The sequence below is a fragment of the Siphateles boraxobius genome, unplaced genomic scaffold (genome assembly GCF_051911475.1).
Source record: "Siphateles boraxobius isolate OS27281-9 unplaced genomic scaffold, OSU_SipBor_1 87, whole genome shotgun sequence".
Classification (NCBI taxonomy): domain Eukaryota; kingdom Metazoa; phylum Chordata; class Actinopteri; order Cypriniformes; family Leuciscidae; genus Siphateles; species Siphateles boraxobius.
Window position 1 is genome coordinate 87437 of NW_027509216.1, and position 11511 is coordinate 98947.

The 11511-nt window shown below is 39.3% G+C and overlaps 1 long non-coding RNA gene across 1 annotated transcript; it reads right to left on the bottom strand.

Moving 5' to 3' along the window:
• Positions 1 to 9329: 9329 nt before the first annotated feature.
• Positions 9330 to 10043, bottom strand: LOC143731508 (uncharacterized). The gene is made up of 3 exons (XR_013200783.1): positions 9933 to 10043; positions 9788 to 9823; positions 9330 to 9387 (listed from the first exon to the last, which is right to left on the bottom strand). It is a non-coding gene; the product is annotated as an uncharacterized LOC143731508 (long non-coding RNA).
• Positions 10044 to 11511: the final 1468 nt, after the last annotated feature.

The following is an 11511-nucleotide window of genomic DNA, read 5'->3' on the forward strand; positions in this document are numbered from 1 at the left end:
CTAGGTACAGAGGAGTGTGTGATTCTCTCCCAAATACTATTAAACAGCAAAACACTCTGTATGATTTCAAAACTTCACTTTTAGAAATATTACCTTTGAAGATAATTAGATAGTTAATATTCAATTACTTTAAGGAGATACTGTTGTAGGACTCTTAGTTAGCTTATTCTTGATATAGATCTATTCGGAGTAGCGACATTTTTTTTAATGTTATTTTTTTTATTTTTTTATTTTTTATTATGTTTTATTATTTTCTGGTTATTAATGGCGCTAATATTACAATATGTATTTTAAATGTTGTGTAACGTCCTGTGCGTATGGTGTGTAATGTGATGTAATAAACTGTATTGTCACATGGAAGATTGCAGGACTCCAGGAAGAATAGCTTTTAGCTTATGCTGAAGCTAATGGGGATCCAAATAAAACAAACAAAAGCATTAAACACTCTTTCCTTGTCTCTCCAGAGTTGGTTTGAGTTCATTAGTCTATACTAATGAACTCAAACCAACTCTTCAAAAGAATATTGCAAACTGACGAAATCCAATTGATGACATCTCACAAACCCTTCCCCTTCACAAAGGCAGCTGAACTAATGTTAAGGAATTCATTCACAGGGAATCAGGCTTACGAGGCCATGCTGAAAAGAACATAAAGAAGGGATGGTGCAAGCAACACCTAAAAACAAACATCTTTCGTGGTGCAAGCATACTGGACCCAGAATATCCCAATGAATATCACAGTTGTAATGGAGGCGGCCCGATAAATAAATTCAAAACCAACAAATGATTAATTAAATGAAATCGTGCCCCAGACAGGGGTAACCCTGTCAGTATTTTAAGAAAATAACCCAGATAGCATACCACCCATTACATGCATCAACTCAAATCCAAGATAAAACACGAAGGACATAGGATTCAGTTTAGAAATGTTTGTTTTGTATTTCATACAAGAAAGGACAAATGAACAACCACATCAAACTCTCAATTCTGGTTAATAAACACATCAAAAGAAAAATAAATAATAATAAAAAAGAAATCTTTCAAGTACAGTAAATACTGCACTAATTTTTAATTCGAGATCCACAGATTTGCGAGTTCCATTCTCCCATAGACAAGAGCAAAAAAGTAAGAAACAGTCAGCATTTTTGGGGCAAGTAAAAGAAATGGCAAAACAAAATGAAATAAATGGGAAAAAATGCTACTATTTGATCAGATGTTCCCCCTGGTGGTGGAGTAGCAAAGCGCACCTGTGTTCTTGGAGGAGGACTGTGAAACTGTGCGTGTGTGGAGTAGACGGTGGGAGCAGGAGGCCGGGGTCGGGGTTGTTGTGGGTTTTTGCACAGGGTTTTAGTTGGGTGTTGCAATGTCTGGAGGATCCATTTCCATGAAAGTGGATTGTGGTGGAGGGGTATTGTCGAAATATTTTATCTATTCTATAGAAAACAATTGTGGAATTAATTTGAATACAATAAAAGCCAGATGTGTTTCTAAGGCCTTATGGCTGATGTGAATGTGACTACAAAGGACAAGATGAAAAGTTTGTGCAGCCGCTGAACAGTTTTTGCATAGTCAGGGATTTTCTGGTAAACACCAGAAGATGTGAAAGAATAAGACCATTGTTAAGAGGTGTCACGTGGAGGTGTCTTGCCTCTGGGAAGAGCTGATTGGCCTTGGAAAATGTTACATTTTGCCTATGAGAGAGAGTTGACCATCAAGTGGCAGTAAGCCACAATTAGAGAGCAAGGCAAAAGATGAAGAACTTAATGGTGAGAAAGCATGAGGGGTGAATCTTACCAGACGTTATGTCACTTGGTTATTGCGAAATAATAGATAACAACAAGGTATAATAATTGACCCTGTGCAGGGAGTTTGATTGACAGGCGATCTGACCAATCATAATCCGCCATCCGCAGAATCCGCCATTTTTGTTTGACAAAGCAGTCAGGAGAGTTAGTAGATTAACGTTGAAGGATTTGAACTTGAAAAACGTCTTTCCGCGGTTAAAACAACATTCCTTCTTGTTCATTCATGTTTATTTGATGCTAGAAATTAACTAGAAGGAATAGATGATCGGTTCACGAGCAGCTTTAAGAGGCTCTACAGCAGGGGTGTCAAACTTTTTCAAGAGGGACCCTTTTTTTTTTTTTGACGCGACCTATAGGCTTGTATAGCCATTTTGTATAGCACTTTTTTTTTACCACTTTTGATGATGCACTTGCACTTGCTGATCCTTGACGCAAAGTCGATTCTGAAATAATTTGATCAAGCTAGGCCTACATACAAGAATTTTAACCAATTAATATTGTTTGCTGCATGCTTAAAAAATACACAAAACATTCCACAACAAACTCTTTAAATGTAATATTCAGAACAGAACAAGAATAAAAAAAAAAAAAATTATAACTATAAACAAGCCAAAACGAAATAATCTAAAGCGAAAGTAAAAGTAAGGGCCATTATGCTCACGTAACTCTCTCATTAGAATCAAAATGTTTCAACATTCACGATGTATTTGATGGTAAACTATTCTTTATTATAAGCTTTGTAGCAACTTCACTCACATTGCAATATCGACAGGAAAAAAATCATCCTTCTCACATGCGCAAACTCTTGTCAAACTTAACATACAACTGTCACCCAACCAAAATCACACACAGTTTAAAAGCAAACATATTTATAATTCAAATGAGAATAAAGTCAGTGTTAATTACAATTTTAAGGAAAACAAATATATCTGAAATGTGTGTGTTGCTGCCAATGGAGCCAACGAGAGTGTGTTGCGGAAGGAACGACGAGTGTTTGTGTGTTGCTGCCGATGGAGCGAACGTGTGTGTATTGCGGATGGAGCGAACGTGCGTGTTTTGTGTATATATATTAATGAGAAGGGTGGGCCTGCTTATTCTGCATAATCTGGTCCCAAGCCGGTTCGCAGGACGAGAGGGCAACACGCATGTCAGGAGAAGCATTCAGTTTGTTTCGTTGTTTCGTCTTCATTTTGGTTAGAACTGAGAATACAGTTTCACACATATATGTAGTGGTGAAGGGTAGTAGCAAAGAAATGTTTGCTTTGCTCAGCATGGGGTACTCGGTGAAGAGGCCAATCCAGAACGAAGACAATTTTTCTGTTTTGTGACGGGTTTTCAAAGTGCTGTCACTGGTTAGTTGGAGCATTTCTGATTCTTCACAAGGAGTTAAATTCAGTTCAGCAATTGAATCTGGAGTTTCAAAGTCAAAGGGATTTTTCACCCATCGCTTGTCTTTTAATTCATCGAACTTCTCCTGGGGAAAGTAGCGAGCAAATTTCCCCATCAGTGCATCAAGATGTGATTGAATGAGACGAGTCAGGCCAGCGACCGATTCCTTGGGCACGTCGTTTTCTTCAATGCGTTTCATCATTGTCGGGAACATATAGTAGCTTGAGGTTTTGAGTCGCAGCTGCCAGAGTTCGAGTGATTTCTGGAAGGCCTGAATTTGTTCGCAATGTCTGAAAATTTTGTCATCCCGTCCTTGTAGTTTTAGATTCAGTTCGTTTGGAACAGAAAATATGTCAGCAAGATATGACAGGGTTAAAAGCCATTTCTCATCACTGTATGAGCTTGCGAGAGGTGACAGTTTTTCAGTAAGAAAAGCTTGTATTTCATCCCTCAATTCGTACACTCGGCTGAGCACCCTGCCCTTCGACAGCCATCTCACGTCTGTATGGAAGAGTAAATGTTTGTGCTCGGCTCCCATTTCAATACACAGGGCTTCGAAAAGACGGCTATTAAGAGCACTGCCTTTAATGTAGTTCACAACTTTGACAGTGTCTATCATCACTACTTCAAGCTCAGGTGGGATTCCTTTTGATGCCAAAGCTTCACGATGAATAAAACAATGATACCAAACAATCTTCCGTCCTGCTGCATCCTTAATCCTTCTGACAACTCCGCTATTTTTGCCAGTGAGGTTGGCCGCGCAGTCGCTGGTGATGCCTTTGCAATTGGCCCAATCAAGACCGCATTTTGTTACAAAAGCATTTAATTGTTCAAATATATGTGCTCCTGAAGTGCTAGAAGGCAATAGTTGGGCAGCACAGAAGATCTTCAAGAAATTCACCTTGCCAAATGTACCGAACATAAACCAGTAATGTAGCGCTTGATGCAACGTCAGTGCTCTCGTCTAGCTGAATAGCAAAATCCCTCGCTGACTTCAGTCTCGCTATGAGCTGTTCTTCTAAATTCTGGGCAATATCCACAATTCGACGTGACACCGTATTGTCACTAAGAGGAATTAATTTTAGCTTTTCAGATGCCTTTTCATCAAGAACTGTATTAACTATGTCCAGTGCAGCAGGCAATATTAATCTCTCTGCAATTGTATGTGGCGCTTTTTCTTTGGCAACACGATATGAGACTTTATAAGATGCCAAGTGCAATTTGTGATTGTGTGTCACACTTCTGCTGAGTAACTGAGCTGATGACTGAATTTCTTGAGACTTCCTCTGAAAAAAAGATAGCGGTTTGTCTGCAAGATCTGCATGGCGTGTACTTAAATGTCTTTCCAACTTCGCTGGTTTCAAACTTTCATTTGCCAACTTTTCACCGCATATTACACACATTGGTATTGCTGCATGGACTGTGTCCGAACAGTTGACAAACCCAAACTTCAAAAAATCATCTTTATATGGCCGTACTCCGGGTTTCTGCTTTTTCTTTGCAGTGTAAGGCTGCGTCTCATTTCTCTGTCTTACCCCTTCCCCTTACCCCTCCCCCTCGGTTTTGCGCGTTCATGTGAGGGGAAGTGGTGTCTCAATTCTCATTTTGATTAAGGGCTAGGGCCAAGGCGTAGGGCTACATAGCCCTTGAAAAGAAGTTTGCGGAGGACCACACTTGAAACAGAGGGGTAACAGTTAACAACGTAGGAATTTCTCAAAAGTGCCGGCATCAAGTTTATTTTATGGCTGAACGTCGAACTGTGAAGGAGTCGCACAAATGTAAGTATTTTCAGCAGTTTAATTGATATTATAATTATGACACTCGTGTTTTATGATCCTTTTAATAAAATGTTCAAGTGGTTTTAATTGTAATGTTTTTGTTTTGAATCGGTAGTAAACCGCTAGCTAGCAGCTATGCGCTATTTGTCGAGCTGAGCTATGACAATTCATATTGTAGTTTTTAGGTGAAATCAGTGTGAAGTGAATTTGCTTGACATTACTATTCCTTGACTGATTTTAATATTGGACTTTAATATTGGTAGAGCTAGCTTACTACGAGATTCACCTAGCAAGGTAACGGTAACGTATATTTTCCTTTTCCCTCAGGGACACCTGAGGAGACTCGGCGGCTCATCCGCTTCAGGGCAGAGAATGAAAAAGACTTCATGAAGTCCAAAACAATGGCCAAACAACAATGGGAGTGAGTAATTAATCGTTCAATCATAGTCTTGCGTTCTGTTTTTCTGAATTTTTATTTCTGTGTTGTGCTTAAAATGCTGAAAGTTTGAGCTGTCGGTTGTGATGCAGGAAATTTGTCGGAGCTAGCGGCAAGGGATGATGACGCAACCAGTTATCGAGTGGTGTCTCATTTCTTAGAGGAACGTTCTCACCCCTACCCCCTTTCACTCGGTATCGAGGGGCAAGGGGAAGACGCAGACGAAGGGGTAGGGGAAGGGGAAGGGGTAAGACAGAGAAATGAGACGCAGCCTAAGTATTGCTACTCTGTTGACATGCATCGCCTTCATTGTCTTCCCTGCTGATCTCCGCTGTTTGCGGCAGGGTTTGATGGCTGACCGCGTTTTCTGCTGCTTCAGAGGTCTCGGTCTCTGATCCTCTTTTTCTTGTGAAAAAATCATAAATGCTTTTTGACTTTGGTTTGCTCATGTTCAGCATAAAATAAAATCATTACGGGCTAATAATGTCACGGTACCGAATATTTTTATCATATCATGGGAAAAAAATAAAATGTCTGCATATCAACAATGCGCACAAGGTTTTTTGTTTTGTGTTGCCTAGGGCTACGAGTAGGTCGGTCAGCCGGTCAGGTGACGTGGATTATTTATTTTTGCATGAATTTGAATGTTTTTTTAGCATACTTCTAATCAAGGCTATTATTATTAATATTAATATTATTAGAAAACGTAATTAAATTTTAAATGTATTATTATTTTTTAAAATAAAATCACTGGCGACCCATTTTTTAATTCTCGCGACCCACCTGAGGGTCGTGACCCAGGGTTTGAAAACCACTGCTCTACAGCGATCTGACACGACACATTGAAGAGCCACAAAACGGTATTTATTGTTTAAATTTCTTAAAAAATTGAGACATTGTTTCATATCAAAAGGAAGTTTTGAAAACTCGTCTCCACACCGGCGTGACAGTGGTTCCTCGCCACTGTCGCCTTTTTCGCCTTTCTTCTTCCTTGTCGCCATTGGCTTTTGGCTTGCTTAGTTGGGGACATTTAATTTTATATTTAACAATATTATTACAACGTTATTTTCCTGTTATCTCTGTAAAGCTGCTTTGAAACAATCTGTATTGTAAAACGCGCTATATACATAACGGTGACTTGTACAGACACCCGAGGCACAACCTTAAGCAATGGCCCTGAATGGTGGTTCAATGTCAACATTGTGACAACGGCGTAAACAACCTTCACCACACAACGTTAGTTATAGCAACCTTTTGGTCAAGCTGTCAAAACGTTGTTAGAAGGTTTGGTACGTTGTGGTTATGCTCTGTGTATCAATATAAAAACAAAGATTTGATTTCAAGAAGCATTGTTTGTTTAGCAGAAACACAACAAGGTTTCAGATCGAGTCTTTAAGAACAGAAATTCCTTAAATGGTGTACAAGATTAAAGGGATGTTGAGCCCTGAGTTTGAGTAAATCATGACCTGAGTTGATTTAAACTGATCATCGTCTGGACAAGGAGTCGTTTAACTGTTCAGATTCAGAGTGATTCAGTGAATCACGAGCATCAGATCTGATCTTCATTTGGACAGCAGATTCGGGATCCCTGAGAGAAACACATTCAGTTTTAGCAAATGAAGATTCATAGTGCTAAAGATTCACTTACAGCAGATGAAGATTCATTCACATCAGATCTGTGTGAAAGTTAAAACATCAAACGCTTGTTTCAAATCTTAAATGTTATTTATTTATTTATTAAGTCTTTGAGATTCACTCCATTTTGTTTATTTGTTTGTCTAAGTGACTATCACTGCATTCAAAGAGCTAATTTGATTCGTTCATTCATTCCAGGGTTCCTGCACACTTTTTAAAGTCAAATTTAAGGCTTTTTAAGACCTTTTTAAGACTTGAAGAAATCAAAATTAAGACCGTAAATTAGGGGTGTGCAATATTGACAAAAATATATCTCGATATTTTAAACGTTTTGTTGATAATAATTAGATGATATTTTACTGATTGTGTTTTTGTGCTGGTGCAATGGCTGGTTTAGGCCTGTTGTTGACAGCAGACTCACGAAGATATTCATATTTTTCATATTCTATGCAGTGGTCAGTTCACAGCAGTGACAGAAATTATTAATTAACGTGCAATATTTGCAACCTTAAATTGATTTCCAGGGGCATTTTCACCTATATATGGACATTTTTTCTAAACTTATTTAGAGTTCTGCATCACCTTTTATGTCAAATACTAACATTCAAATTAAATTATACAGTAATTATACTTATTTATACAATAATACTTAATTACACAATAATTATACAGTACCACCGTTACCAGTCAAATTAAATCATTCAATCAAAATCCATCTTTACAGTGCAGAGGTGACACAGAAGCGGCATCAGAAGAGGCATTAATATTTACACTCCATTTACAATTGCATAAATAAAGCTATGAGATAGTTTAAAAAAAAATCCATATTCAATATTTAAATATGAAATGATTTCTAATTTTAACGTTTTAATTAAAGGGTACTTTAAATATGAACCTAAAACCGCCAGTAGGCGGCAGCAAGTCACTGTCTTAATACCGTAAGCGAGTTGAGGGAGTCATTCATTCATTCAACCGATTTGTTCAAACGGCTGATTCATTCGGGAAAGAAACAAGTGATTGTTCATTGAATCGTTAAAATGACTCGTTTAAAACGTGGATTTCAGTCAAGAATTCATCGCTGTCTGTTGCATTAGACTCTGCTACGGTTCATTTTGAAATTCTCGTCAGCGAAATAAAGGGAAAACAAATAATATTGTCAATATGGTGTCTAAAAAGTAACTCACAATGTTAATTTATTTTTAATTTAACTATTGTATAACAAAATATCACACTTGTGCACGGGAAAACGGCACTCTTACTGATGTGATATTCTAATATAAGAACATAATATAAATATAAGGCCCTGTCCACACTGACACGGGTATTTTTATAACCGTGACTTTTTTTACGCGGTTCGGCCGTTCGTCCACACGAAAACGCACTGAAACCGAACATTTTTGAAAACCCCTGCCAGGGTGAGGATTTTCAGAAACGCCGGTTACAGTGTTGTCGTGTAGACAGTGAAACCGGGGTTTTTGCCTTGCGACGTCAGAGTGTGCGCCGTTATCATCTGTGTTTGACATCAGATTTGCGCTTCTGATTGGCCAACGTGGCTTTACGGTTAAGGTTTATAACACCGCCTGCTGGCGTGGCATGCTCTTGACCGCGCTTTATTGCGTGTTTTTACGTTTTCATGTAGACGGAGACCGAGCATGTGTGGACGTTTTTTTTTAAAAAACGCTGTAGGAAAAACTCCGGTTATAAAAATACCCGTGTCCGTGTGGACATGGCCTAAGACAAAAACTAATTTGGGGACATAGGCTATAACTGCACTGACACATCACACAGTGAAAGCACGAGAGACAAATGCGATGTCAGCTCACAGTGCCTCGTACATCGTTAAAACAATGATTACAATATCATAGTAGACAATACACATCGCACACCCCTACGCACAAAGAATGAACTTACAAATGAACTGACATTTGCCAACTTTCTTCTTCTCTCCTCTCTCGCGTGCAGGAGACAGACGTTATTCTGCCGGCCGCGAATGTGATGCGAATTGTCACGTGAACAAGCAAATCCACAAAGATAGAATAATAAAAAATACTACGCTAATTAGATAGTTTTAATTTGGAAAACATTTAGATATGTCTAAGTCAAAGTGTCATCTAAAATTTAAGACCTTTCATTAGTAAAAATAAGACTTTATAAGACTTGTTATGGCCTTAAATTTTAAAAATCTAATTTAAGACTTTTTAAGACTTTTTAAGGATCCGCGGGAACCCTTTCATTCTGTGTGAATCAAACCCATTATCTCAGTGTTGTTCATCTACAGAATCACTCACCTGTTTTCTGAATCATTCTCACACTGACAGATGAACCGCACTTCCTTCGGAAAAAATCTGACAACAGATTGAATATGATTATTACTTATCACATCCATCACAGAGTTTGAGTTTATTTATTCAGACTGTCATGATTCCACTGTTTTGGATTCAGTAATCTGAAGATGAAGGGAAATGTGATTCATGATGACATGAGCTCTTGAGATTTACTGACTGAAATGATTCTTTAGATTGATTACGACTCACCTGAAGATCCTTTTACGCTGAATCATCAAGAAGATGATAAGAAGAACAAGGAAAACAGCCAAAAGCCACCACAACTGATCTATTCAAGTGATATACAAATAAAATCAGCTGATCAAATCAATAAATTAATTAATGAAGCAATGATATCAGCTGATCTGTAAGAATGATAAATCAATATCAGAGTTGAGGTTTAAAGCTCTTGATGTTTTACCTGAGAGCTGGAGAGGAGGAGTCACTTCTTTCACATCTGTAAAACACACAATGATCACAAATATCAGCCAATATGACAGTAAACACTCACACTGGATTGAGTCTGAATCAGTGTTTTATTAGTGAATTAGACACACATTTATCACCTGAGTTTGGAGTCGCTGTAGTTTCATTCCTCACTGAAAAACACATTCACAATCATCATGATTCACTTACAGAAGATTCAGTTCAACACAGAATTTGATCTGAATCAGGACCATAGACTGTAAAAAAAAATGGACAAAGCGTCTCTGACGTCACCCATAGACTTTCTGAATAACGGTTTTGAGGCCATTTATGGGGGGTATGGGCAGCGCCATTTTTGAAAATCTTGGGAAATCCTAACCCCGCCCACCTTCTGGCCAATCCATATATGGGTAAAGGGGCGGGCTTTGTGTGAGACTGGCCGGCCGGTGGACACGCCTCTTAAGCCAAGGAGTGGCAGCATCAGCTATCTGTAACGTTATAAGATCGACTGGCAGACTAGGCTACTTTTTACAGTCTATGGCTACTACATTCACTGCAAAGCTGCTGAAGAGTACAACCCATCTGAATGAAGAAGCGCGCGGGCAGATGTTCGCGCGGCCAGCTCTCTTTACAACACAAGAGAGCTAAAGTTACACCGCCCTAAAAGTATATCATGCGCTCACGACTAGCTCTCCTTTCGGACGGCGAACCGCCTCTCGCGCTCCCACATTTCTTCCCTCGTTGAGACTCGACGGAAGAAGCCCGTGGTTGGATGTTCGTGTTTCACAGAACTGTTTTACAGAAACAGTGTTTCAAACGTCAGTTATAACCATTAGAGCTGTGAACCTTCACTGGTCTCACGGTTCGGTTCGGTTACGATTATCATGCCATCGATTCGTTCAATTCGATATTGCGATGCACCGCATCCTCAATTTTACGTCAAAAGTGATGTGTGCGTGCGCGCGTGTGTGTTCGCCTGTTCGGGAAGTCGCAGTGACAAAAACAGAGACATTCCAGTTTAAGTTTCATGGGACTAAAGCCTGTTTATGCCATTAAGAAAATGAAATTCTGTCAAATCAATTTTGTTTTAAAGAAATGTTCATTTAAAAGCAGCGCTCATTCATCAGTGTATAATGTTACCCTGGAGACGCGCGCATCAACCGTCACCGAGTCCGCTGTTGAAGACGATCATCCATTTATAATCATGCGTAACAACACAATTGTAATTTGACCATCGGGTGCGGAAGGGTTGCCATCTGTCTCGGTTTGTCCCGATTTATCTTTTAATAATCTGTCCCGGGAAATGTATCCACTCTCCCGAAAGGCTACGTGAATGTATGTTCAAACCGTGTAGCGCGTGCACAGCAGAGAGGGAGAGAGCGAGACCTTGCGTGTGTGTGCCTCAAGAAGCGCATGTAACTTGGATGCGCATGTAATGTATGTATGTAAATGTATGTAAGAAAGAATGTTTAATTCGCACTCGCGTCTCGCCTCCCTCTGCCAGTGTATACTACCGGCTACCGCGACAAAGCACACGCGCGATGAAATGACGTCAGAAAAGCGTCAGTACATTATAACTGGTCTATTACTAAACCGAAACCGAATCGTCCTCGTCTGCATCGCGGTGCATCGTAGAAACGATTAATTTCGACACCCCTAATAACCATAGGTAAAGTACCTCGGACGCTAACTTATCTGAGGCGATTTAATGCTAACTGT